Source organism: Heloderma suspectum, chromosome 1 (genome assembly GCF_057233095.1).
Source record: "Heloderma suspectum isolate Gila_16-S chromosome 1, 16-S_ref, whole genome shotgun sequence".
Taxonomy (NCBI): Eukaryota; Metazoa; Chordata; class Lepidosauria; order Squamata; family Helodermatidae; genus Heloderma; species Heloderma suspectum.
In genome coordinates, this window is record NC_139458.1 from 60,978,304 (window position 1) to 61,003,937 (window position 25,634).

Here is a 25,634-nt window from a genome sequence, read left to right on the forward strand (position 1 = left end):
TTTTAAATTTTGCATATTGCATTTTTAATTTTTTTAAAATCTTTGTAAACCACCTAGAGAGCTTTGGCTATGGGGCAGTATAGAAATGATGATAATAATAGTAATCGTAATCGTAATCGTAATAATAATAATGATGTCCCTTCTAACTCTAAAATTCTATGATTCTCTAATACATCGCATATTGATGTAATTTACAGGTATGCACACAGCTGATCTGTGGTTGGACTTGGGTGTTTCTTTTATAAATTCATTTCCTCTTCATCTACACCCATGATAGCCCCCCCCCCCCGCCCCTGACACACATGCGTTTAAAAAAAAACAAACCTGGTGATTTTTTTTTCTTTATTGGAGCCCTGTGGTCTGATAAGTATATAAATCATCTTCTTGCACTGAACAACCTGAATACATTGATGCATGTGAAAAAGGCTTGCATGCTTATCAGATCCCCTACATCTAGGATATTATAAGCTACTTTTGTATCCCTTTCTCTGAGGCTGGAAAAGGCTGGACTAAGAATTCAGAATGCTTCATCACCAAGCAGGAATTTGAACCGGAGTCCCCCTTATCCAGATGCAAGATTCTCACCACTATGCATACTGATTCTCACCCTGGGACAGATCACTGGATTGGGCCATGATTTTCTCATTGTGTAATACAAAAATAGATATAAGCTTATATAACATATTGCACAAGCTTGCAATACCCTGCAAATTTACTGTGCCTCCCCTCCCCGCCCTTCTATCTAGGTTGCCTGTACAGACAGTGGGCTGTAATAATAATTTTGGCTGTGTCTTGAGGGTTCAGCATGAGCTCATGGGTCACTGATTTCATTTATCTAGCTCATCACAAAGTGCAGTCACAGCAAAGTCACCCACTGTGTTTCCTTCCACCAGAGCAAATAACATGGCAAAGCTACATAGTTGGTTTGCTTGGGAAAAGTAGCAACGAAGCCACAGAGAGACTACTTTGGTTTATTTGGCTGTTCACAGTGCAGTCAGTTTACATGGACGCTTGCTCCATTTAATAGCCACGTATAGTTACTTGCTGGGGGAAAGGTAGTCACGACTGGGGAAGGCAATGGCAAACCACCCCGCTACAGTCTGCCATGAAAACGCCAGTGAAAGCGGCGTCCCTCTAGGGGTCAGCAATGACTCAGTGCTTGCACAGGAGGAACCTTTCCTTAGGGGCTGCGGTGGCTTAGTGGTTAAGACGCTGAACTGCAGACTGGAAGGTCGGCAGGACAGCAGTTCGAGACCCGAGTGCTGCGTGACGGAGTGAGCTCCCGTCTTCAGTCCCAGCTTCTGCCAACCTAGCAGTTCGAAAGCAAGAAATTGCAAGTAGATAAATAGGTGTTCAGTCATGCTGGCCACATGACCATGGAAGCGTCTTCGGACAGCGCTGGCTCTTCGGCTTAGAAACGGGGATGAGCACCGCACCCTAGAGTCAGACACGACTGGTTGGGGATACCTTTACCTTTACCTTTTATAGTTACTAAATATTATCCTTTGGGATTGTTTAGTTCTAGGTTATAGAATAAGCAGTTTTCATGACAGAGAACAGCTGTGTGGTTGGAATGTGGAACTGGGCGTCATTCTGTTTTAAGATAGATCAGATATTAAATATTTGGAGCTTTCAGGACCACTTTACACATTTGTTTGTACTGTGCGTTCTTCATATATAGTATTGGATGTGGCTACAAACCCCATGCAGATGTCTTCCTCTGTACATGCTTACTAATCAGTTGCTGCACACTTCAAAGGACACTTCAGTTGGTGGGGGGGACAGACCCAAGTCCCCTCCTTGAATTTTACAGCACCATTTGGGTGGTAAAAGGAGGGGGGGGATTATGCCAGTGTCATGAGAGTGTCTTAACTTTAGCAGTGGTGGTGATGGCTTCTTTTAGTCCTTTCTTTGTGAACCATTCACCCCCCCCACACACACACACATAATGCCTCAGAACAATGCTGATTCTGAAGCTTTGTGGAGGAAGAAACAGCTGCAAGCCTGCTTTGAAGGGAACTCCGCTGTTGCGGTCATGACTGCCACCTGAGGTGGCAACAAATAAAGTGAAAAACAGACCAAAAGAAGCTGTCACTACCAATGCTAAAGAGAAGCCTCGTCTCCATGAACATGGTGGCAAATTTCACAAGATCCATAAAAAAATAGCAAAAGGGTGCCTTGTTTGGGGGCCCAATGTTAGGGATATACAAGAATTTCATTTATGTTTACAAATCATGCGGGCATGAACTGTTTGCAATCCCAAATGCGAACATAAGCTAAGCACATGTTCTCTGAAAATGTCCACCAATTCCCAAACTTGCATTTGGAACATGTGCACTTTAAAAATGTGCATCCCCCCCCCCATGCAGATTTTCATGATTTATTCTATGGGGGAAAGTGCACATTTGGGTGCACTGTTTTAAAAATGTGCATTTTCCATTCAAAATGTGTGGTTTTCCCCTTTGAACCAAACAAAAACAGAGCACAATCGAACAAAGGAAATGAAGCAAACCGAGTTTCAAGGTAGTGGTTGGAGAACCGTGAAAATCACTTGTTTGCCTGTCTCTATCATGCAAGTTCTCTCCCCTGCATGAACATTTCCCATGGCCCCTGCACTCCAGGATGTGAAGAAGAAGAGGTGGAAAAAAGCCTCTCTTTCTCTCCTCTCCCTGCTGCCCTCGCTTCACTACTGCAGCTACTGGCATCAGAAAGGATGGGGGGAATGTGTTTAGTGGGGGTGGAGTAGAAGAGTTTTGGGGATGAGGAGAAAAAAAGAGAAAGGCGTGGTGGAAGAGGTAATTCTTCTCTGGCAGTGATGTTAACCTTATCTGGGCTTGTAAAGAAGAGCCATGCTGAATCGGACCAAGGGTTCCTCTAGCCCAGCATTCCGTTCTCACAGTGGTCAACCAGCTGCCTTTGGGAATCCCACAAGTAGGATATGTGCAATAGCAGCCTCCCACTCATGTTCCCTAGCAATCTGAATACAGACTAATACTGCAGCTGATACTGGAGGTAGTGCATAACCATCATGACTAGTAGCCATTGATAGCCTCATCCTTGATGAATTTGCCAGCAGGCAATTTTGCCTTCTCCATGAGCCCCTGCCAAAGGAAGTGAGGCAGGTGGCTACTAGGAGGAGGGCCTTTTCTGCTGTGGCACCCTGGCTGTGGAATGAGCTCCGTAGTGAGGTTCACCTGGCACCTACTTGTATTCCTTCTGGTGCCAGGTGAAGACCTTTTTATTTTCCCAGGCATTTTAGCATTTTAGCTCTTTAGATGTTTAGCTTTGCTGTTTTAAATCTGTATTTTAAATCTCTGCATTGCTGCTAGGTTTTACGCTAGTTTTATTCTGGTTGTAGTGTTATATTGTGGTTTTAATGTTTTTATATTTTATATTGTTTTACTGTGCGCTTTTTTGTTTTAATTTTTGTGAACTGCCCAGAGAGCTTCAGCTATTGGGCAGTATAGACAGAAATAAATAAACAAACAAATAAACAAATCTGTCTAATTCTCTTATCAAGCCATCAAAGTTGGTGACCATCACTACATCTTGTGGTAGTGAATTCCATAGTTTAACTATGCATTGTGTGAAGAAATGTTTCCTTTTATCTGTCCTGAATCTCCCACCTTTCAGCTTCACTTCTCACTTTGAAGAGGGCTTTCCAAGCCTTCAAAGTTTTTCTTATTTCCCTGAGCCTGACTTGGGAGAACTTCACTGGCATCTCTAATCAAACCTTCTTTTGGGCTGCGAACAGCTTTGAACAATTGAAGGATAAGAAGATTATCATTTGCTATTGATTGTGTGGTTTATTCAGTGAGGGAATTGTCCCATGCTACAAAGACAAACTAAATTGATCAAAGTAATGTATAACCTAAAGGGCCTTTGGGAAAGCATATGAAAGAAGTTCAATGAATGAACTGGTTATGCCAAAAGATAATTTGGTCTTGATCTTTCAAGACTGAACTTGAACTCTTTTAGACTTTGGAAATGGATTAATGCATAGACAAACATACACGTTCTAGTCACTTACTCATCTGGATAGTCATGGAGAGGGAGGGTCATGCCTGCTGGCCCCACCTCTGACCTCCATGTTGTTTAAATGTAGTATTTACAAGGAGCCTAATAGTGTATACCTGCATGTGTTTACTCTTCTGTACTCACGATCCTGTCGTGTTGGAGAAATCTGCAATGGAATCAAATAAGTTCAGATTCCTATGAATCCGACCTGTAGATTCCGCAGTGGGCCAGCTTTTCCTGAGTCACACAGACTTGTGGACCAGTTTTCTTTTCTTTTTTTTTTACTTTCCGGGATTTTACGCAAATTTAGTTGTAGAATATCCATTTCCCCATAGTCTAAAGCATGAAAATGCACATTTGGGGAGGATTTATGCATTTTGGGGGGATTTGCACATTTGTGCAAGTGCAAATATGCACAAATTCAGGAAATTGGAAAAAATCCAATTCCATCAAAGAGCGGATGACAGAACAAAAGGCAACTGGCAATCTGTGAAATACAAATGGATGGATTTTACAAAATACATGCATCCCTATCCACTACCCTGGGAAATGGAATATACCAGGTAGAAGGGGTGTGCATCTCCTTTAAATGAAGCCTGAATACTGAATTGAAGCGGCCCACCTCCAAAGTGAAGACCACTTCCTAAGTGAGGTGGCTCTTGTCTGAAGAGACATAAAGCAAAATGGGCTGTTCCCAAAGCTTTGGTGGGTGGTTAGCTTAAGTTTCATGTAAGCCCCAAATCGATAGGATTTTCCTACATGCAAGCTCTTGATAAAAGAAAAAAAGACCAGGAATGGTAGGAAGTGTAGTTCTATGACTAACAATTCTAGCTTCCAACCAGGAAGTGAATTTACCAGGTCTCTGCAGTCATGATGCTTTTGGGAGGGACACTGAGGTAACATATCAGAAGTTGTGTCCTTGTTTTTCAGTACTCTTTCCAACTTGACTTTGCACCTATTTGCAAGTTGTAAATTTCAAGTTACTTTGGTAGCCCTCTCTGAGCCAAAAGGTGCCTAAGAATGTAAATATTTAAAATATTTATTTTAAATAAATAAAATAAAACTCGAGCCCCTGCACCTATTCTTCTCAAATTTTTCTTGGACCTTACCTAGCTTGCATGAACTTACAATGTACCTCTATGTTGTATGTCATGTTCATGCAAATTGCCCACAAAATCATCCCTTTAAAAATAACAATAGTAAAGGCTCCTTTCACACACACAAAAACCCTGCATCTGTTTGTCTGAGATTTTTCAGGCTTCATTCCCTCAGAAGGGGCTACTATGCCTTCAAATGTCTTCCAAATTTATATCAAAATTTTAAAAAATTATAACTCAATTTATAAGTTGAGTTACTCATTATAGTTAATGGGGAAGACATCTGGAAATGAATTAAATCAAGTCTCCACTTTGGATCAAAACCGAAAAGATATGTCAGTCCAGAGTACTGAACTGAAATCACCTATTATCAAAACCTATTATTATTTTTCTGTACACACTTCTATCAGATAGTACGTACAGGATCGCAACATATGCATGTTCTGATGCGTGTGCATAGGTTCCTTGCAAAAACGTAGATTAAGGGTGCAATCCTGTGCATGTTTAGACAGAGAAAAGGTCTACAACTCCCAGCATTCCCCAGTCAGCATGGCTGGCTGGCTGGGGAATGCTGGGAGTTGTAGGCCTTTTCTCTGTCTAAATATGCATAGGATTGCACCATTATTTAGTTAGAGAACTCCTAGTCTGCTTTTCAGTTATTGTTATTTTCAATAATTCCCAAAGTTCAGGAGCAGACCCTCTGTATGCTTTTGTATCCAAGTGAACATAGAAATAGAGCAACAGATACATACCCTTCATGCAGAGATGGGCCTTGTAAACATAATTTAGTGACAGATTTTACTTTCTTGGGCTCCAAGATCACCGCAGATGGTGACTGTAGCCATGAAATTAAAAGACGCTTGCTCCTTGGGAGGAAAGCTATGGCAAACCTAGACAGCATAGTAAGAAGCAGAGACATCACCTTGCCGACAAAGGTCCGTCTAATCAAAGCTATGGTTTTCCCAGTAGTAATGTATGGCTGTGAGAGCTGGACTATAAGGAAGGCTGAGCGCCGAAGAATTGATGCTTTCGAACTGTGGTGCTGGAGAAGACTCTTACGAGTCCCCTGGACTGCAAGGAGGTCCAATCAGTCCATCCTAAAGGAAATCAACCCTGACTGCTCATTGGAAGGACAGATAATGAAGCTGAAGCTCCAATATTTTGGCCACCTAATGCGAAGAGAAAACTCCCTGGAAAAGACCCTGATGCTGGGAAAGACTGAAGGCAAAAGGAGAAGGGGACGGCAGAGGATGAGATGGCTAGATAGCATCACGGATGCAATGAATATGAACTTGAGCACACTCCGGGAGAGAGCGCAGGACAGGAAGGCCTGGCGTGCTATGGTCCATGGGGTCACGAAGAGTCGGACACGACTGAACGACTGAACAACAACAAACATAATTAGTCAGACTTCTACCTGCTTCTGAATCATTACAGAGAGGGTTCAAAGTGAAAACACCTTTATCAACACAATGGATAAATTAAAAAGCTTTTAGCAAAAGGTGCAGACAAATTAAGGGAGCAATTGCCATGCAGCAGAGGTGGGTGTTCAGATCACAATATAGCAGGAAAAAAAATAACTGCTAAACAAATCAGTTAGAATGTGGAGTAATGCAAAATGCGGAACAATGCTATTAACAGTAAAGCAAAACATAAATATCATAGAATATGTATAGTCTCATTGTCAGCAGCAAAGTAAGACCCATCAATATTCCATTATAATTTTTGCCATGTCTCTGGATCAATGCTTTCAGAAAGGTGACAACTTCAGCTTTATCAGGGAAGCACCACTACAGTACAATGAAATAAGCATTGTTTCTAGTTTCAGCCTTTTCACCAGTTTTTAAATAGCCCAGTGAAAACACTAGCAATAGTGGAAAACTAGGGAATAGTGCATATGCATTATAATAACATACACCCCCCCCCCCTGCAGATTAAATGCAAAGATGCATAGAATATCCCATCTAGCTTGGCCTGAAATGTAGTAGTTTGTATCATTTCACTAAAGCCTTGTGTTTATGCTCTGCTATGATTACTGAATTGCTGGCTTTTAACAAAGGTTGACAGTTTTTGTAATTGTTTTTGTAATTGTTTTCAATCATAATGTTGTATTTTGATATTTAGTTATATTTATTGTGAGGTGCTTTGGGTGCAGCCCACTGTGCAAAAGCAGGAGAAAAGCAGGAGACAAACAAACTTTAACTGGTTAGCCAAATAACTAGTAAGAAAACCATTCTACACAGTTTTACCTGTGAAGATAAGGATGTTAACCCACAGACTGGGACAGCGGGGGGGGGGGGATTTCACTCTGCCAGTTAACCTCCATTTCTTCCATACATGCTTCATTTAACTGAATTTGATATAGGATACCCGAACAAGTACATTAGGCATCCAACCAAATTGCACTACTGCAGCAGCTGTGAGAAGAGTGACTTCAGTATCCATGCGTCTAGATGGCCATAGGATACTTCAGTTTCTGGGCACCAAGCTTGGAGCCAGGGCTCTGAGCTTGGTTCCCAGAAACCGTGTTCCCTGCCCATTCCCACCCCCCACCTTCTAGGCGGCATGGTTCTTCCCTGTTTCCGCACTCATAACCACAGCACGGAGCTGGCAAAAGGGGGTGTTCCCAGGGGCTAGCAGGGGAGGGAACCACGGAAGCATCATAATGACGCCTCCTATGTGATGTCTGGTATCCCCCCCCCCACCATCCACAGCTAGATAGCCAAAATCGGCCACAAATGCAGGGTGGCTGAAGTGCAGAGGAGAGGATCACCTCCGTGCTCCGCCCACCCCTGCATTGGATAGTCAGCTACCTCCAAGTTCGGAGGCGGCTAACTATCCTGATAGGAAATCCACCCTTAGTGTCTCAGCACAGTGGAGAGCTTTCTCCATCTAAACAGTATTTTGTTGAGTGAATGGAATATAAATCCACATTACATTGAAGAAGTAACATTTCATGTTGCGTTTTTCAGGAAGTGGGATAAATTTGTTCAGTTTGCATTTTAGTGTGAATTTACCTAATTTTGCACTTTCAGACCACCATGTGAACCAAAACTCAGTTATCCTGCTGGTCTTTGCCCTCTCAAAAATTTAAATCTTCTTTTCAAATATTGTCATAGCCAACAACTACAAATATACACTATGTAGAAAACTGCGTTCCTTGTTTTTCATTCATCTCAGTACAGAACACATTCAGCTTTGATTAGAAATGGATCTTTCATGTATCCACAGGATTTATAAAACTCTTAGGGATATGTGAAACCCCTTAGAAGCAATCTTGCCCTTGTAACTTTGTTTCTAACCCCAAAGTAATGGATTTCTCTAGAAAATCTCTGAGCTTTTTCTATTGGCTCTCTCTGTCTGTAGTACTATATTAGCCCCACTCCCTCTGTGATTACTGCATATGTGTATTATACTCAAAGTCACATGGTATCATGGGGTTTGTGATCTTAGAGCTGAGCAGTAGTACCTACTAGGTCTTGTGTAAGATACTGTGTGAACTCACTGAACATGTATAGGGTCAGACTGTTGGTCCATCTGTAACTGAATGGTCTATTCTGTCTCCCAGCTTTTTCTCAGCCTTCTTGCCTGAGATCTATTTAGGTGTAGATAAAAAGAACCTGGGACATTTTGTTCTGAAAGCATGTGTTCTACCACTAATCTATGGTCCCACCTCATAATTTAACATATTCATTTGCAGATACTTGGCAATGTCTCAGAGATGGATCTAAGTGTGAATAAAAGTTATAACACAAGATTTGTTTTGTGTAGATTGAGGGGTACGGGTGGTGGTATCTGGCCGGGTACTGTTACATAAAGCCTTCATGATCTCTTCTAATTCCCTCATAGCTTCTGGATAAGAAATGGTTTCAGGCCTGGGTATGGGATGGAGACAGCTTTGGTCGCCTTGATGGATGACCTACACTGGGAACTGGACAGGGTGTGTGTGCCCCTGTTAGTTCTGCTGGACCTCTCAGCGGCATTCGATACCATCAACCATGGTATTCTTCTGGGATGCCTCGCTGGGATGGGACTTGGGGGTACTGTTTTACAGTGGCTCCATTCCTTCCTAGCGGGATGAACTCAGAAGGTGGTGTTCGGGGATGCCTGTTCGACTCCATGGCTATTAGCTTGTGGGGTCCCTCAGGGTTCTGTTCTGTCCCCCATGCTATTTAATATCTACATGAAACTGCTGGGAGAGGTTGTCCAGAGTTTTGGAGTTCGGTGCCACCAATATGCTGATGACACCCAGCTCTATTACTCCTTTCCACCAGATTCCAGGGAAGCTGTTTCTGTCCTTAACTAGTGTTTGGCATCAGTAATGGACTGGATGAGGCATGAGGGAGAACAAATTGAAACTTAATCCAGACAAGACAGAGGTGCTCCTGGTCAGTCAAAAGGCAGATCAGGCAATAGGGATTCAGCCTGTGTTGGATGGGGTTACACTCCCTCTGAAGACTCAGGTTCACAGTTTGGGGGTGCTCTGTCCTGGATTCAGCCCTAAGCCTGGATGCTCAGGTTTCAGCGGTGGCCAGGAGTGCCTATGCACAATTAAAATGAGTACACCAACTGTGCTCGTTCCTGGAGATGTCTGATCTGGCCACAGTGACACATGCCTTAGTTACATCCCATTTGGATTACTGCAATGTGCTCATGTGGGGCTGCCTATGAAGAGCATTCAGAAACTTCAGTTGGTTCAAAGTAGGGATGTACGAAAGGTACTTACCTTTCGGGGATTATGCTGATGGTACGGGGGGAGGAGTTCCGTCCCTCTCCCTGGAATCCTCGCCGGGGGGAGGCGCTCCGTTCCTCCCCCCCCGGAATCCTGGCCGGCCGGCTGTACTCCGCAGCAATTCTGCAGAGCCGCCGGCCGGCTCTGCCAGCAGCCGGACATCCGGCCGCTGGCTAGCAGGGACGCAAATGGCGGCGGCCATAGCCGCCGCCGTTTGCATCCCTGCAGTCAGCTGTGATAGGCTACGTAAATGTTTACGGAGCCTATCACGGCTGATTAAAACAAAAAACGCACGTAAGCAAATAGCGGCGGCCATGGACGCCGCCATTTGCGTTCCCCTTATTTTTGCACGACTTAGTCTACGTAAACATTTACGTAGACTAAGACAGCGAAAATAAGGGGAACGCAAATAGCGTAGCGTCTACGCTATTTGCGTTCCCCTTATATTCGCCGTCTTTGTCTACGTAAATGTTTACGTAGACTAAGATGTGCCAAAATAAGGAATGCAAATGGCGGCGGCCATGGCCGCCGCCATTTGCGTACGTGCGTTTTGTTTTGTTTTTAAGTCAGCCGTGATAGGCTACGTAAAGATTTATGTAGCCTATCACGTTTTTTTGTTTTTTAACTGGAAATGGTGGTGGCGGCAGCCGGTCAGAAGACCAGCTGCCGGAGCCGCCGCCGCCACCAGGAAGATCCGCCCCAGGTAAGTCTCGTCCCGGGGGTGATGGGGGGGTGGCAGACTGTTCCACCACCAATTTCGGGGGGCCGAATGCACTGGCATTCGGCCTCCCCGAGATCTGTGGCGGAATTCTCTGACATCCCTAGTTCAAAGCGCTGCTGCCAGACTGTTGACTAGGGCTGGTTACAGGGAGCATACAACTCCTTTGTTAAAACAGCTTCATTGGCTTTCAGTCTGTTTCCGGGCACAATTCAAAGTGCTGGCTATGACCTATAAAGCCCTATACAGCTTGGGTCCAGGTTATCTGAAAGACCGTATCCTCCCTTATGAACCTGCCCGTGTTCTGAGATCTTCTGGGGAGATCCTTCTCCCAGTCCCCACCACTGTCAATGGCACATTTGGTGGGAACCCGGGAGAAGGCCTTCTCGGTGGCTGCCCCACAGCTGTGGAACAACCTTCCTAGGGAGGCTAAGATGGCTCCCTCCTTGATGTGTTTCCGGAGGCAGGCTAAAACATTCTTGTTCTATAGTCAGGGCCAGAAATATTGGAGCAAGGATAACTGTTTTGGCAGTTGGCCTCTGTACACCACCACATTGAAGATGAAAGGAAACACACCCAGATGGGAGTGAAGTCAGGACTTTCAGCTGTAATTCAAGGGGTGTGACAAAAGTGGAGCACTAACCATTCAGAAAGTACAGCCAGTGGCACACACACACCCATCGTTGGTAGGGGTGCACGAAAGTCACTTACCTGTCCTCGAAGCTTTCCGGGGTGGGGGGGAGGCGCTTCGCTGCTCCCCCCGCGAAATTCAGGTCGGAGGGGAGGCTTCCCTCCTTGCCCGGCCGAAATTCAGGATGGGGGGGAGGCTTCCCACCTCGCCCGGCCGAAATTTAGGCCGGGGGGGAGGCGCCTCGCCTCGCCCGGCCACGAACTAAAAAATTAAAAAAAAAAACGCCCCCGTGATAGGCTACGTGACGATTTACATAGCCTATCATGGCTGACTTTGCCAATCTAGCCGTGATAGGCTACGTTAATCGTCACGTAGCCTATCACGGGGGTGTTTTTTTTTCTTTTATTGGAATGGCGGCGGGAGGGACATTCGCCAAAGGTAAGTCCCGTCCCGGGGGGGGGTGTGGGGTGCGGGGGGGTGCAGAGAATTTCTCCCCGAAACTTGTTTGGGGGGCCGAACACGTTGGCGCTCGGCCCCCCGAAGTTTCGGGGAGAAATTCTCCGCCAACCCTAATTGTTGGTGGCTCATAAATAATGGAACAAACCAACATCATTTCAAACTTAAGGATCGCCTTTAATACCTGGATGAAAATCTTTTGCATTCAATGACTGACTGAAGTCTGGAACCCAAATGCTGAGTTTCCTCCCTCGAGATGCTTTGCCAGGCCTTTACTGCAGCTGCCTTCAGCTGCTGCTTGTCTGTGGGTCTTTCTGCCTTCAGTAAGTGAAAAGCATGCTCTGTTGGGTTGAGATCAGGTGACTGACTTGGCCATTGAAGAACATCCCACTTCTTTGCCTTGAGAAACTCTTGGGTAGCTTTTGCTGTATGTTTTGGGTCATTATCCATCTGCAATATGAAGTGGCGTCCTATCAGTTTGGCAGTATTCGGCTGAATCTGAGCAGAAAGTATAGCCCTGTACACTTCAGAATTCATCCTGCTGCTGCTTTTATCAGCAGTCAGATCATCAATAAACACCAGTGACCTGGTTCCATTGGCAGCCATACATGCCCATGCCATAACACTGCCTCCACCATGTTTGACAGATGATGTGGTATGCTTTGGATCATGAGCTGTTCCTTTCCTTCTCCATACTTTTCTCTTCCCATCATTCTGGTACAAGTTAATCTTGGTTTCATCAGTCCAAGGAATCTTATTCCAGAACTGGGCAGGCTTTTTAGGTGTTTGCTGGCAGAGGCTAATCTGGCTTTTCTGTTCTTGAGCGTTACCAGTGGTTTGCACCTTGTTGTGAAGCCTCTGTATTTACATTCATAAAGCTGCCTCTTGACTGTAGATGTTGACAATGACATACCTACCTCCGCAAGAGCTTTCTTGACCTGGCTAGCTGTTGTGAAAGGGTTCCTCTTCACCATGAGCAGAATTCTGCGGTCATCCACTTTAGTTGTCTTCCGTGGTCTTCCAGGCCTTTTGCTGTTGCTGAGCTTGCCAGTTAATTCCTTCTTTTTCAGGATGTTCCAGACTGTTGTATTGGCCACTCCCACTGTTTTTGCTATCTCTCTGATGGGTTTATGTTGTTTCCTCAGCCTAATGATGGCCTCCTTCACTCGCATGGACACCGCTTTGGACCTCATGTTGGGGGTTCCAGTGAACAGCTACCAAATGCAAATGTAACACTCAGAACCACCTCCAGGCCTTTTCTCTGCTTGATTGGTCATGGGGTACCCAGGAAACAGGCCACACCTGGCCATGCAGCTGCTTGTCAGCCATTTGTTCCATTACTTATGAGCCACCAACGATAGTGGTGTGTGTATGCCACTGGCTGTCCTTCCTGAATGGTTAGTGCCCCACTTTTGTCAAACCCCTTGAATTACAGCTGAAAGTCCTGACTTTGCTCCCATCTGGGTGTGTTTCCTTTCCTTTCAAGTTCAATGTGGTGGTTTACACAGGCCAACTGCTAAAACAGTTATCCTTGTTCCAATATTACTGGCCCTGACTGTAGCGGGCCTTTGGGACATAGTTGGCACCTGGGGGTAAGCTGCTAAAATGCTGTTTTAAAATGCTGTTTTAATGTTTTACTATAATTTTAATTATGCTGTTGTTTAATTTATATTTTAACTTTTGTATATTTTGATACGTTTTAATTTTTGTAAGCTGCCTTGTGTCCCAGTAATGGGAAAAAGGTGGGGTATAAATATAATACTAATACTACTAATAATAATGGCTTCTTTATCAATAGCATAACATGTTATTCTTCCTCAGAGTAAACAGTTAATCATAGAATCATAGAATAATAGGGTGGGAAGGGGCCTATAAGACCATTGAGTCCAACCCCCTGTTCAGTGCAGGAATCCAAGTCAGAGCATCCCCGACCGATGGCTGTCCAGCCTCATCTTGAATGCCTCCAGTGTGGGAGAGCCCACCACCTCCCTAGGTAGCCCACTACCTCCTTAGTGGGCTCATCCTGTGAGGCCTCTATATAGTGCTTTCCTCTAATCCAACACATTTTACTGCATTATCCTATCCCCTTTCTCCTTTTCACCTGTGGACTGTAGTGGGTCCATAAGATATGTATAATATCTTATACATATTTACCTGGAAGTGAGTACCACTGAATGCAGTGGGACTTACATCTGAGTAGATATGCGTAGGTTTGTGCTAAGTGCCCCTCACTATATGAGGAATAGATAAAGTACAGCCACAATTATCTTCTCTGCTTTTAAAGGCAAACTTCAGTTACTTTGTCCAGGCAACCTTGAGCAACTCCAGCTATTCAGGAAGTCAATAATTGACTACAACTAATGCACTTGTGTAATGAATGGTTAAAGAGACACATTTGGCTTTAATGGACCTTTTACTTCTGCAGTGAAAGATTTCAAGATTTACCTCTGGCATCTGGTGCAGCACCTGCCTCTAATGGAAAGCTACAACTCTCTTATAAAAAGTGTTTCTTCCTCCCATGGATGCCCTTGTAGATCTATTGGTTTCACCTGTCCCTATTAAGAAGTTTGTTCTCTCAAATCTCATTAAGTAGCCACTTGTGTGTCAAACTTCCTTATGCACACCTGCAGTCTTGAAACCTTTCATGAAAGGTAACCTTATGCTGTGATGGAAAGTGACTTTTGTGTGTGTGTGAATTAACCTTCTAGCTATCAAAGGTACATTTCTGTTCTGTAGAAGACATTGTACATGCATAGACCTTGGCTGAAATATTTTCCCCTCACATATACTGGGTTTGTAAATTAGTTATTACTAGGGATATCAACTGTTTAAATATTTTTTTTGTTGATTAATCACCTGCCTTTTAACCAATTAATGAATTGATTGTTTTTAAATATATTTGCATATTTCCAGCACCTCAGTATAGGTGCTTTTTTGAACTATTGAAAAAAGGGCAAAGCAACCTACAATTTAATAAACAAAAGCTACCATTAATTAGAGGAAATGTCTGTCTTCAAAATGTTCTTTCTTATTACCAAGTTTCATTTCTTTAAACAATAAGAAGTGATTTCATTAAGCATAATCAGAAGTATGGATGTCTAGATAAAGTCTTTGGTTTTCCAGTTCAGAAATATCATTTTGAATAATTGCATCAAATTGATTTTGAATTTCCCTTTGGAAGGTCAGCCATATGGCAAGCAAAACTTGGAAGAGTAAAATACACATTATATTTACCACAGTGATGCTACCAGAAGCAGTACCATTGTGGTAAGTTATCCATATCCATCTGCAACATATAGAACTGCTTATCCATGGAATTGCTATCTTGTTGCAAGTTTCAACACCCCAGGTTCATTTTTATGGCCACCACTGGGATGGTGGTGTAGAGATGCATAATATGATAGTAGCAGTCCAGGACCAACATCAGCACCTGGTCCAATAAAAGCCTACCCTGGGTTCTCCCCAAACTTTCTGTGGTGCTCCAATCAGTGCCAGGAATGAGGGTCAAGCTGCTATTTTAATTTTCCTCAGAATGACACTACATCAGAAGCATTGTGGGAACTTAAAATGGCAGCTAGACACAAAACTCAGTGCTGTTCAGAGCACTACTGCCTACCTCCAGGTAAGTCTGCCACAGCCCACTAATGGGGAAAAGGGCCCATTAGAGGGCACTTTGGCTGGCCCCTCTCAAAACTGGAGTAGTCCTGTAGTAGTCCCTGAGGTAAGTAGCTCTATATGTTAATTAATGGAACTTATATATTAAGCTAATGGTTAATCCTTAGCCATAGACTATTAGGAAAAACAAGTGGGACCTGGAAAAGCGTGTTGTAGTTTAGAGTGCTCCTTCCTAGGATTCTGTCTTCCCCAAACAACAGCATTCCATGACCACTGAGCATGCTCAGTCCTTGGGCCATGTCTGGATTTTTTTTGCCCCCTAGGGTACAATCCTATGGATGTTTAGGTAGCCACATATCCAAAAGAAAAGGAAAAAAAGGATGTTTAGACAGAGCTGGCTGGGGAATGCTGGGAGTTGTAAGACTTTTATCTGTCTAAACATCCATAGGATTGCACCCTTAGAGATTTTCTTCAGATTTTTAAGTATTTACCTTTTGGTTCCCCCAAGCCTACTAATGCCTCCTTCTTGTGCATGGATAGTGTCACTATGGCTACATGGAGAATGAGTTCACTGTTAGTATTTAGGATTCTTTTTGGGGACAGGCCGGACAGCTATTCTTACAGTTCGTTCAAGTTTTAGTGAAAACCTGCTTATGCTGTGTTCTCTTGCTTCTTCAGACTTACAGCTTGTGCCATATGCTCAGTTCATTTCCAGTCTGTGCCTTTAGTTTCTTCAAAGGATCAAATTACCAGTATTACCATACTTGAATAATCTTGACACCTCCATTCCAACTGATAAACACATTTCTATGAAAAGTATAGTGTCCGTCATGGATGAGCACAGCTACATCAAGATACAATTTAGCTTGCTGAAATGGCATCGACAGAAGCAGGGAAGATCTCATGGAAGCGATTGGAGTCTCCTGGCAGCTCTACAAACTGCAACACATCTGAGAAAATATTCATAACAAAAATCGCCAGGGGGGATGTCAGATTCATTTCTAATGCCATGATAAATGTGAAGTTCACCAGAATGGGTCTTAACTGTATTCTATTCATGGGAAAAGAAACTTTGCCACGTTGGATATGACAGTTGACAGGGTTCAGTACAATCCTTGCAAAATGATAAAGTACAAGAGGCTCGGACTATAAACATGTTTTGCACATTTACGTCTTCAGTATCAAAATTTTACTTTCATATTTAACCATGTGGAAACCATTTCAGTAAATGCTACAAGTAGGTTAGAGTCATATGGATGGCAGCAAACACAGTTCTGGAAACCCCAGCTATTACTTTTCTGTTTTAAAATAATAGGATAACTTGCAGGGAAGAATTGGCAGGTGAGTGGGGAAGATGTTTAACCCTTCCTTCATCCACCAATTTCCCCCTACAATCCTCCCAGTTACTTTTGTCCCATTTGGGATTCCAAAATACTTTTGCTGCAGCAAATGGGGAATATTAGCTGTGGAGAGTTGCAGAGGGGAAAATGATGGGCAGAGGCAAGTTTTAGCACCATCCCCACTTTTCCATTATATCAGTCCTCTTTTATAGCTCCACCCAGAGTCCCACCTCCTGTGTGAAATTGAAATCTTCTTAAAGTGAAGCAATCCCTTGCTGAAAACTGTAATTTGAAATCCGTTCTTAGATTTAACACACAGGTGACAACTAATCTACTTACCACCTAATTTTGGTTGGTCCCATGCCCATTCAATGCCCCATTGGATCTTAGTGTATTGTACATGTTCTCCTAGACTAGCTCTCCAGTGTTGCTGACTTTATAAATGACCCAAGGAGGTAGCTCAATGCATCTCTTAATGGCCAGGGTGGGTGGCTGATTTCCCATGGGTTTCTAGTCTTACATATAGACAGAGTTGTGCAAGCCAAAGGTCTGCGGTCATGTAAATGTAGTGGTGGCTCTACTGGATTCCATTTGAGCAGGTGCAATATGATCACCCTACCCTTTGATCAAATTTACAGTGCAATTGTATGCATTTTTACTTAGAAGTCCTACTGGGTCTCTATTCTAGGTGTGCTTGTGCACAGTTTAGCAGATTGAGGGCCGAAACAGACCTTACTTTAAATCTGTGTCTAGCAGCTATATCTTTCCCCGTTTTTATTCTACAGTAAGTGCAGGGGCCCTGATCTGGATCTTAAAAACCCACATATGCTAGGGTTCTGATCTGAATCAGGGCCCCGTACCTACTCTAGAGCAAAAATAAAAAAAGATGTAGCTGCTAGACACAGATGAAAAGTGATGTTTGTTTGGACCCTAGGGGTGCCAATGACGAGCTTAAACTTGATTATTTGAAATGTTTAAAACCCATTGGAATAATATTTATCTGAGGAGTGTTCTTACTGAGTGTGTCCAAAAATAGATGAATCAAATAGCAAATCAAACAGTTGTGGGTAAGGAATTTGGATTAGATGGTGTAGTTTAGAATTGACTCACACATTCCATTTTTTCCCCTACATCAAGACAATCTCGGCGTAGAAGAAAAATATTTACCCTGCCACTTCTGAAGTGCAATCCAAGCATTCCTGACTTGTGTACTTATGGCAACATAACATGAATATTCCTTGAAATTCTGTAGAAAAAGGTGAGAAACAGCTGCGGTTGATAGGAAGAGTAGATCTGTAAGTGAGCACTGAGGTAATTCAACCCTACCCCACAAGATCTTAAAGTGAACTCTAACAAAAAAAGGTGAGGACAGAGCATGATGGGAATTATAGCTTGTGGTCAGCATTGACTGACCCAAAGGAAATTTATACCAATGACTAAGATGGCACCAAGCCAGTTCCTTTGAACCTTAGAAACGATAGAAATATATGTGAACATTCTGGTAATCTTTCCTCTCTCCAAAAGCTCATATTTTCCTCATGAAATTCTTCTACAGGTTTACTTGAATTCATAGAATCATAGAATAGTAGGGTTGGAAGGGGCCTACAAGGCCATCGAGTCCAACCCCCTGCTCAATGCAGGAATCCAAGTCAGAGCATCCTCAACAGATGGCTGTCATCTTCTGTTGTTATCATTTGTAAGCTTTTCTTGAAGTATATGGAAAACAATAAGCCAATATTGTTTTAATGTAGGCACTGTTAAAACAACTGAGAAACACATTTACTTAAAGTTCCAGTTGGTGGCCAATTCAAGTTTATTTTATTTATTATTACATTCATACCTCAACTTTCTTCTATCGTGGAATGCAAAGTGGTTACCTTGGATTCCCAGGTGGTCTTCCTTCCAAACATTGACCAGACCCAGACCTTCTTAGCTGCAGCAAAGTGGCTGCCTCATGTGGCTTCAGACCATGCCCTGTCACCTTTTGGATTGTACACACTGTGTCATCAGAAGCCGTCTTTAGGCAGATGTCTGGTACACAACATGTGGAGCGTGTCTTGAAAATGAGTGGGCTAGCCCTGTCCACTGATACACACATCTGCCATGTTTCCCTGATCACATCAGGTCTACATGTGCAGTGAGGACTCCCTCCATGGAGACAAGAAATGTGGTAACCAGGATTTCCATCCCCATGGAAGAAGCACTTCAGTTTTATAGATGAATGAATTTGGTACTCCTGCCATAGGCCAAGCAGGGTTTCTATCCCCATGGAGGAAGTGCTATACCTGTACACCCAGATGTATGTCATTAGGGATGGCACAGGTGCCAGATTCAGTCCGGGAATCCAGTGGACCCCCTCCTGCCCACACTCCCAAGAGCAGTCACCCAGCCCCTACCCTGCACGCCCCCTGCACGCACTCGCAAATTGCCTGCACTCAATCCAGTGGCTTCGTTGAACTCCACTGTTGCCATTTCTTGAGAAATAAAATGGTGATCGCAAAAATGGATATTTGTGCACACGTGAAAATGTGCTTTTTTGCAAATGTGCATGTTTGTGCACGTGTGAAAATGCACATTTTCCAAAAAATGCACATTTTCACACACTGTGTGCCTTTGCAAAAATGCACATTTTGCACATGAGAATATCACACATACAAAAACATGCACATTTTTGTGATTGCCATCTTATTTTTTTAGAAGAAATGGCAACTTCAGAGCTCAACAAGGCCACTGGGGTGAGTGTGGGCTGCTTGCTGAGTGTGGGAGGGGCTTGAGTGGAGTCCAGGGACTGGCGAGCCGGGGCAGGGGCTGGGCAGGTGTCCGGAGAACCCAGACGGGGGTGAGTTCACACATCCCTATGTGTAGTAGGAATGTATGAGAATGTCCGTCGTGTTCACAAATCATACAATAATGTCCCGTTTGCAATCCTGAATGTAAGCAGGAGCATAATTCTCAGGAAATTTCCAGAATTTCCAGAACTTCAATTCAAAAGTGCACACTTGCAGAAATGCACAATACAAAAAAATGTGCATTTCCCTGCAAAACTCACGTTTTCATGTTTTAGCCTCTCCAGGGAGAGTGAAATGTGAGCCAATTGCACATCGGGCTCTAGGAGGCAGTGCTGGCCTGCTTGTCCTCAAGACCCTATTCACACATCTGCACCGAACACTTGAAGAGGGACTGTGGAGTACTGCAAATTCTGGGGTGACATTTTCCATTCCAAGTGAGTTGGCTAGCCAGCATTTAAGTTCTGTGATTGTGTGATGTTTCCAGTTCAGTAAACATATTGCAGATGATGTGAAAATAGTTCTTGTTCTTCTTTTTAAAGAGGCACTCGAATAAAATAAGAAAATACAGATTGTATTCTACCCTCGCATTCCTTGAAATTGTGGAATTCCAGTAAATATCATGGTAGAAATAACGCATTCCAGAATAGAGCACAGAAAGGAACACCCTTACAATTTCACTGTCAGTCTTGATGGCACAGTGGTAACCTTGTATTCACTGATGCATACTTTATGCACCCCTGATCTGTGGAAAGCTCATCTGTGTAATAAAAACAATTAAGCATCCAATGCTGCAGTTTTCTTTATATACATTACATTTCTGGCAAGTACTTCAACTGTCCAGGGATTGGTTTCCTCTTGGAACATGTTTGTATTCAGCTCATTTTGAAAATGAACATCACAATAAAAATAATTGCACATTCATTAAGTTTCTAATGAATTTTTCATGAACAAACTCTGTGTTACTTTAGAAACAAACTTAGAAAAGGATGTGAAGTGCCATGTTGTTGGAGCTCCTCCTTGGCTCAGATTTCCAAGCTGGAATGGAATGGATAGGGGTATCACATTGGCATGTGGAAGAGAAGATATAGAAGAAAGTGTGGCTAGACAGAAGGGTGCCTGAGCCAGATATGGTGAAAAACACCTCAACCTCTACTTAAGGACCAGAGCTGAACTCCCAGGGGAAACACCTTCGTTGCCTTCCATAACTCTGCTTACTGAAGTAACCTTGATAGATTACCTGCACCCTCTTCCCATGTTAATGACCGACCAGACACTGCTTTTCAGAAGACACAGAATAGCAGAGCTCAGAGGACTAGTTTCCAGGGAGACTGGAGTGATTTGCATGTAAGCCAACATCAGCTCTTCACTCAGCAGGCAGCAGCACTGAAAACCCCAAAAAGGGCCTGGTTCAGCCCTTTAGGGGGCTTTTCAGAAAGCTCAAGCAGCTGGAAAGACTGCAAGGACAGACTGGGATAAAAACTGGAAAATAAAGAATGCTCACACCAGCACCTCTCAGCCACCTCCTTACAGCAAGGTAAGCTCTAAAGCCCTGCACACTGAGAAATGCCTCTGGAATTCTTGCCCTTCCTCACAATTGTCAGGTGCAAATTCTTCTTGCCCCTGCACCCAACAAATTTTGTTGTTCAGTCGTTCAGTCGTGTCTGACTCTTCGTGACCCCATGGACCATAGCACGCCAGGCCTTCCTGTCCTGCACTCTCTCCTGGAGCGTGCTCAAGTCCATATTCATTGCATCAGTGATGCTATCTAGCCATCTCATCCTCTGCCGTCCCCTTCTCCTTTTGCCCTCAGTCTCACCCAACAAATGGTTGAACATAAATAGATTGAAAAATTTGTCACAGTGCTAGTAAATATGAAAGTCTCTTGTAAATATGAACATTTGCATTGTGTTTCCTTGTGTTTTTATTAGTTATAAACTGCCCTGCAAATTCTGAATTGAAGGTTGGTATAAAAATATATTAAAGAAATAAAGAAATACCAATCTTAACATCGTTCGCAGAAACTGGAGGAGGTTTTCTAGAAGCATTACTAGAATGAAGCCATGTTTAATTATATCACTGTGGCAACATATGTTGAAATTAGCTGATTCTTGTCAAATGGTTTACATAATAAGAAATGAGCATTTCAAAATATGAACCAGAAAAACAATTTCAACTGCTCCTGTGAGTCTTGCAAGGAGTGTCATGTCTATTTTATATTCCTGGCATGGAGTTTGCATTATGTTTCTTTCTTAGTGGTCCCAAACAGACATGAATTGTTGTACCAAAGTTCCAGCACTATCAGATGTGATTGCTGTCCATTCTGAAAACCTTTTCATTGTAGCTAAGTGTGAGGCAAAGGGCATAATCCGTGTATTAAGGATGGGTGCTAGCACAATACCACAAGGTAAATTGATATTGATTCATCCTCTCTGAGCAAACAGTTTTCTGACAGTGGAGAGGAAAGCTAGGAAGAGAGGTGCCTCTAAATACAAAGGCTAAAGTTGAACAGATTTGCATTTAAATTAAAAAAAAAAGTTGGTGGTTGAAATCAATAATAATAACCAAGGAGTTTAGTTTTCAGAACAGCATGACATTATAAAATTATTCAGATTCAAGTACATGAATCCCTTAAAGTACACGAAATAACCATATAACAAACTTTGATGGTTATTAGCATCCCCAGTCCAGTGACTCTCACCTGCTCTAAATTGTATGGGTTAACATTTTGCCATGTTAACTACATCTTCTAAGTTTTATTTCAGCATAGTGACTAGAGCTATGACATCGCTGAGTAATATGGAAGGCAAAACACTTGAACGTGGTGGTTTTATGCAAAAAATAAATGGTGTGCCCATTGACATTCAAACAATGGGAGTATTTATAGAATCTCCAACATGGTTACATGGATGTTACCTCGCATCAAAGGGATCATGCATCCAGGATGTGAGCATCACTCTCCATACACAAGCAAGTGGATTGGTCCAGTTTGCACTTGCAACATGGGCAGGGCAAGCTTATCTTTAAACTTGGAGTGCTCTGATGTCAGAACCTCCGATTTAAGGTAAGCCTCATCAGGCTCATTCTGGCAGGACAAAAGTGAGGAAGAACTGGTGATCTCCTCCATCCCTTCCTATTCAGGGGGTGGGGGAATTGACCTATTTCCCTCCCATTGCAAGCAATAAGTGGAAACTATTTACAGTGGTGTGACCTAGATTCCACCATGCTGCTGGGTTGCTGACTGGTGATTACACTATTGCTCTTACTGGCAATGCCAATGACCATTGGAAGCCCCCTGGGGCCGGGGGACCCTGGGGCCATTAATGTAAGCCCTGGGGTTTACATTAATGCTGGCTGCCCTTTGTAGTATGCCATTTGTTAGTTCTGTAAGGGCACAGTCCTATGGGTTGTACCCTTGGTATTCATAAGCCCCTGAAATCGGAGGATTACCAGTATCCTGTGCAGAGGCTTACAAGTATCCTATGTTTTGTGTCTGCCTCTCTGCATTTTTTCTAGACAGGCAATTTTGCCTGTCTAGAGGAGACTTTAGGGAGGGGGAGGGAAGGAGGCTGGGGTGGCCATAGGAAAGATCATAGGGCTGCCACCCCAACCTCCTTCCCTCCCCTCCCCTGAGAATGCCTCCTTGCCCCTTTCTCCATGCTCCATTTTACAAGTGTGAAGAGGCAGCCGGCACAGTTCTCTCTGCACAGGCTATGTGTCAGGGGGAGCAGAGAGTGCGGTTTCCTGGCTCTGAGCTCAGAGACAGGAAACCAAAGAATTCTATGTCCCCCAGACGCTGTCTAGGGGACGCAGGGTTGCTCTCTAATTGACTTACCAAGGTGTCACACAATCCTTGTGGCATCTACATGTGTGAGTGTTCCTAAAGGTTGTGCTGTGTTCTCTGGCCTACCTATTGAAGCCATTCCATAATATACTATGTGGCAAGAGAGTCTGTTTGTCAGGGACAGGTAAGAAGGGCACAAACAAAAAAACTGAAATAAAAAAGTGATGGCAGTGATTTGGAGACCCTTAGTGATGGGAGTACCAGACCACCTTACCTGTCTCCTGAGAAACCTGTACGAGGGTCAAGAAGCAACAGTAAGAACCAGACATGGAACAACCGAGTGGTTCAAAATTGGGAAAGGAGTACGACAAGGCTGCATATTGTCACCCTGCTTATTTAACTTATATGCAGAGTACATCATGAGAAACGCCGGATTGGATGAAACACAGGTCGGAATTAAGATTGCCGGGAGAATTATCAACAACCTCCGATATGCAGACGATACCACCCTAATGGCAGAAAGCGAAGAGGATCTAAAGAGCCTCTTGTTGAGGGTGAAAGAGGAGAGTGCAAAAGTTGGTTTGAAACTCAACATTAAAAAAACTAAGATCATGGCATCTGGCCCTATCACTTCCTGGCATATAGAAGGGGAAGAAATGGAAGAAGTGACAGATTTTACTTTCTTGGGCTCCAAGATCACTGCAGACGGTGACTGTAGCCATGAAATTAAAAGACGCTTGCTCCTTGGGAGGAAAGCTATGGCCAACCTAGACAGCATAGTAAGAAGCAGAGACATCACCTTGCCGACAAAGGTCCGTCTAATCAAAGCTATGGTTTTCCCAGTAGTAATGTATGGCTGTGACAGCTGGACTATAAGGAAGGCTGAGCGCCGAAGAATTGATGCTTTCAAACTGTGGTGCTGGAGAAGACTCTTACGAGTCTCCTGGACTGCAAGGAGGTCAAATCAGTCCATCCTAAAGGAAATCAACCCTGAGTGCTCATTGGAAGGACAGATACTGAAGCTGAAGCTCAAATATTTTGGCCACCTAATGCGAAGAGAAAACTCTCTGGAAAAGACCCTGATGCTGGGAAAGACTGAAGGCAAAAGGAGAAGGGGACGGCAGAGGATGAGATGGCTAGATAGCATCACCGATGCAATGAATATGAACTTGAGCACGCTCCGGGAGAGAGCGCAGGACAGGAAGGCCTGGCGTGCTATGGTCAATGGGGTCATGAAGAGTCGGACACGACTGAATGACTGAACAACAACAGTTGGTGTTTGGCTCTCTGTGACTGCATGGGCCATAGAAGAAGCCTGACCTTGTCCATTTCTGTTGGCTTGCCTGGTAGCAAACATGGCTACAGAAACCACCACTAAACTTCAAAGACTCAGGGTGCAATCTTATGCATGTTGAGACAGAAAAAAATCCTACAACTCCCATAATTCCACAACCAACCATGCTGACTAGGGAGTTGTAGGACATGCATAGGATTGTGCTCTTAGGCTGCAGCCCTATACACACTTATGTGAGAGTAAGTTCCATCTACACATATTCTTTATAGGCATGTATACACTTGCACTGTTCATGTGTCCTCTTGTGAATTCTCTCTAAAGACTTCATTGAGTTTTAAAGTCGAAAGGGGCTTTATGAATTCTCATGTCCAATTCCCTGCCAGAAGAAGAATACGATCATCACCATTCTTGCATGTTGTCAAGAATGTCTGCATCTGAAGAGACCACTGCTCCTCATTGATTGATGTAAACAAAAGGTTTGTACCACAAAGTCTTGACTGTGGAGACCAGAAGTCATGACTAGGGATATCTGCAGCAAGGAAATCCAGTCCTCTGGGAGCATGATGAATTTCCCCAGGACCCCTCGCTCTGCTTACTCCCTGCCTGAACCCATGGGTGCTGTGCGTAAATGGCTCCTTCTCCCTGGGGGTGGCAGTGGCAGTAGCAGTGGAGTTGAATGGCAGAGATGAATCTGTTACAGACCCAATAGAAAACTCCGTGGAACCACCACCTGCTGTATTTCTCTAGGCAGACGCTGAACCATTTATAACTACCCTTTGAGTATAGTGCTCCAATCCACTGTGAAGTCAGTGGATTATGAGAGAGGAGTCAATTTGGACCGTGTAGTCCAGGAGAAGGCAACACAGAGACCATGGGTCACATATATCCCTCTTTTAAAATATTAAATAAATAAATAAATAAATAAATCTTGTTGTGCCCCCCCCTTCACTCACTGCTGCTGCTGTTGAATTTATCGCAGCAGCAGCAGCAAAAGACATGGTGATTTTGACTGAGAACAAGGTATACCAGGAGTGCACACCTTGCTCAGAAGCAAAATTGCACTCTCAGAAGCCTCCCAGGGCCACACGTTTGTTTCCATGCAAGGTGCACGCTCCCCACATGCCTTGTTTTCAACCAAAATCACTGCTGTTTTGCCCTTGGTGA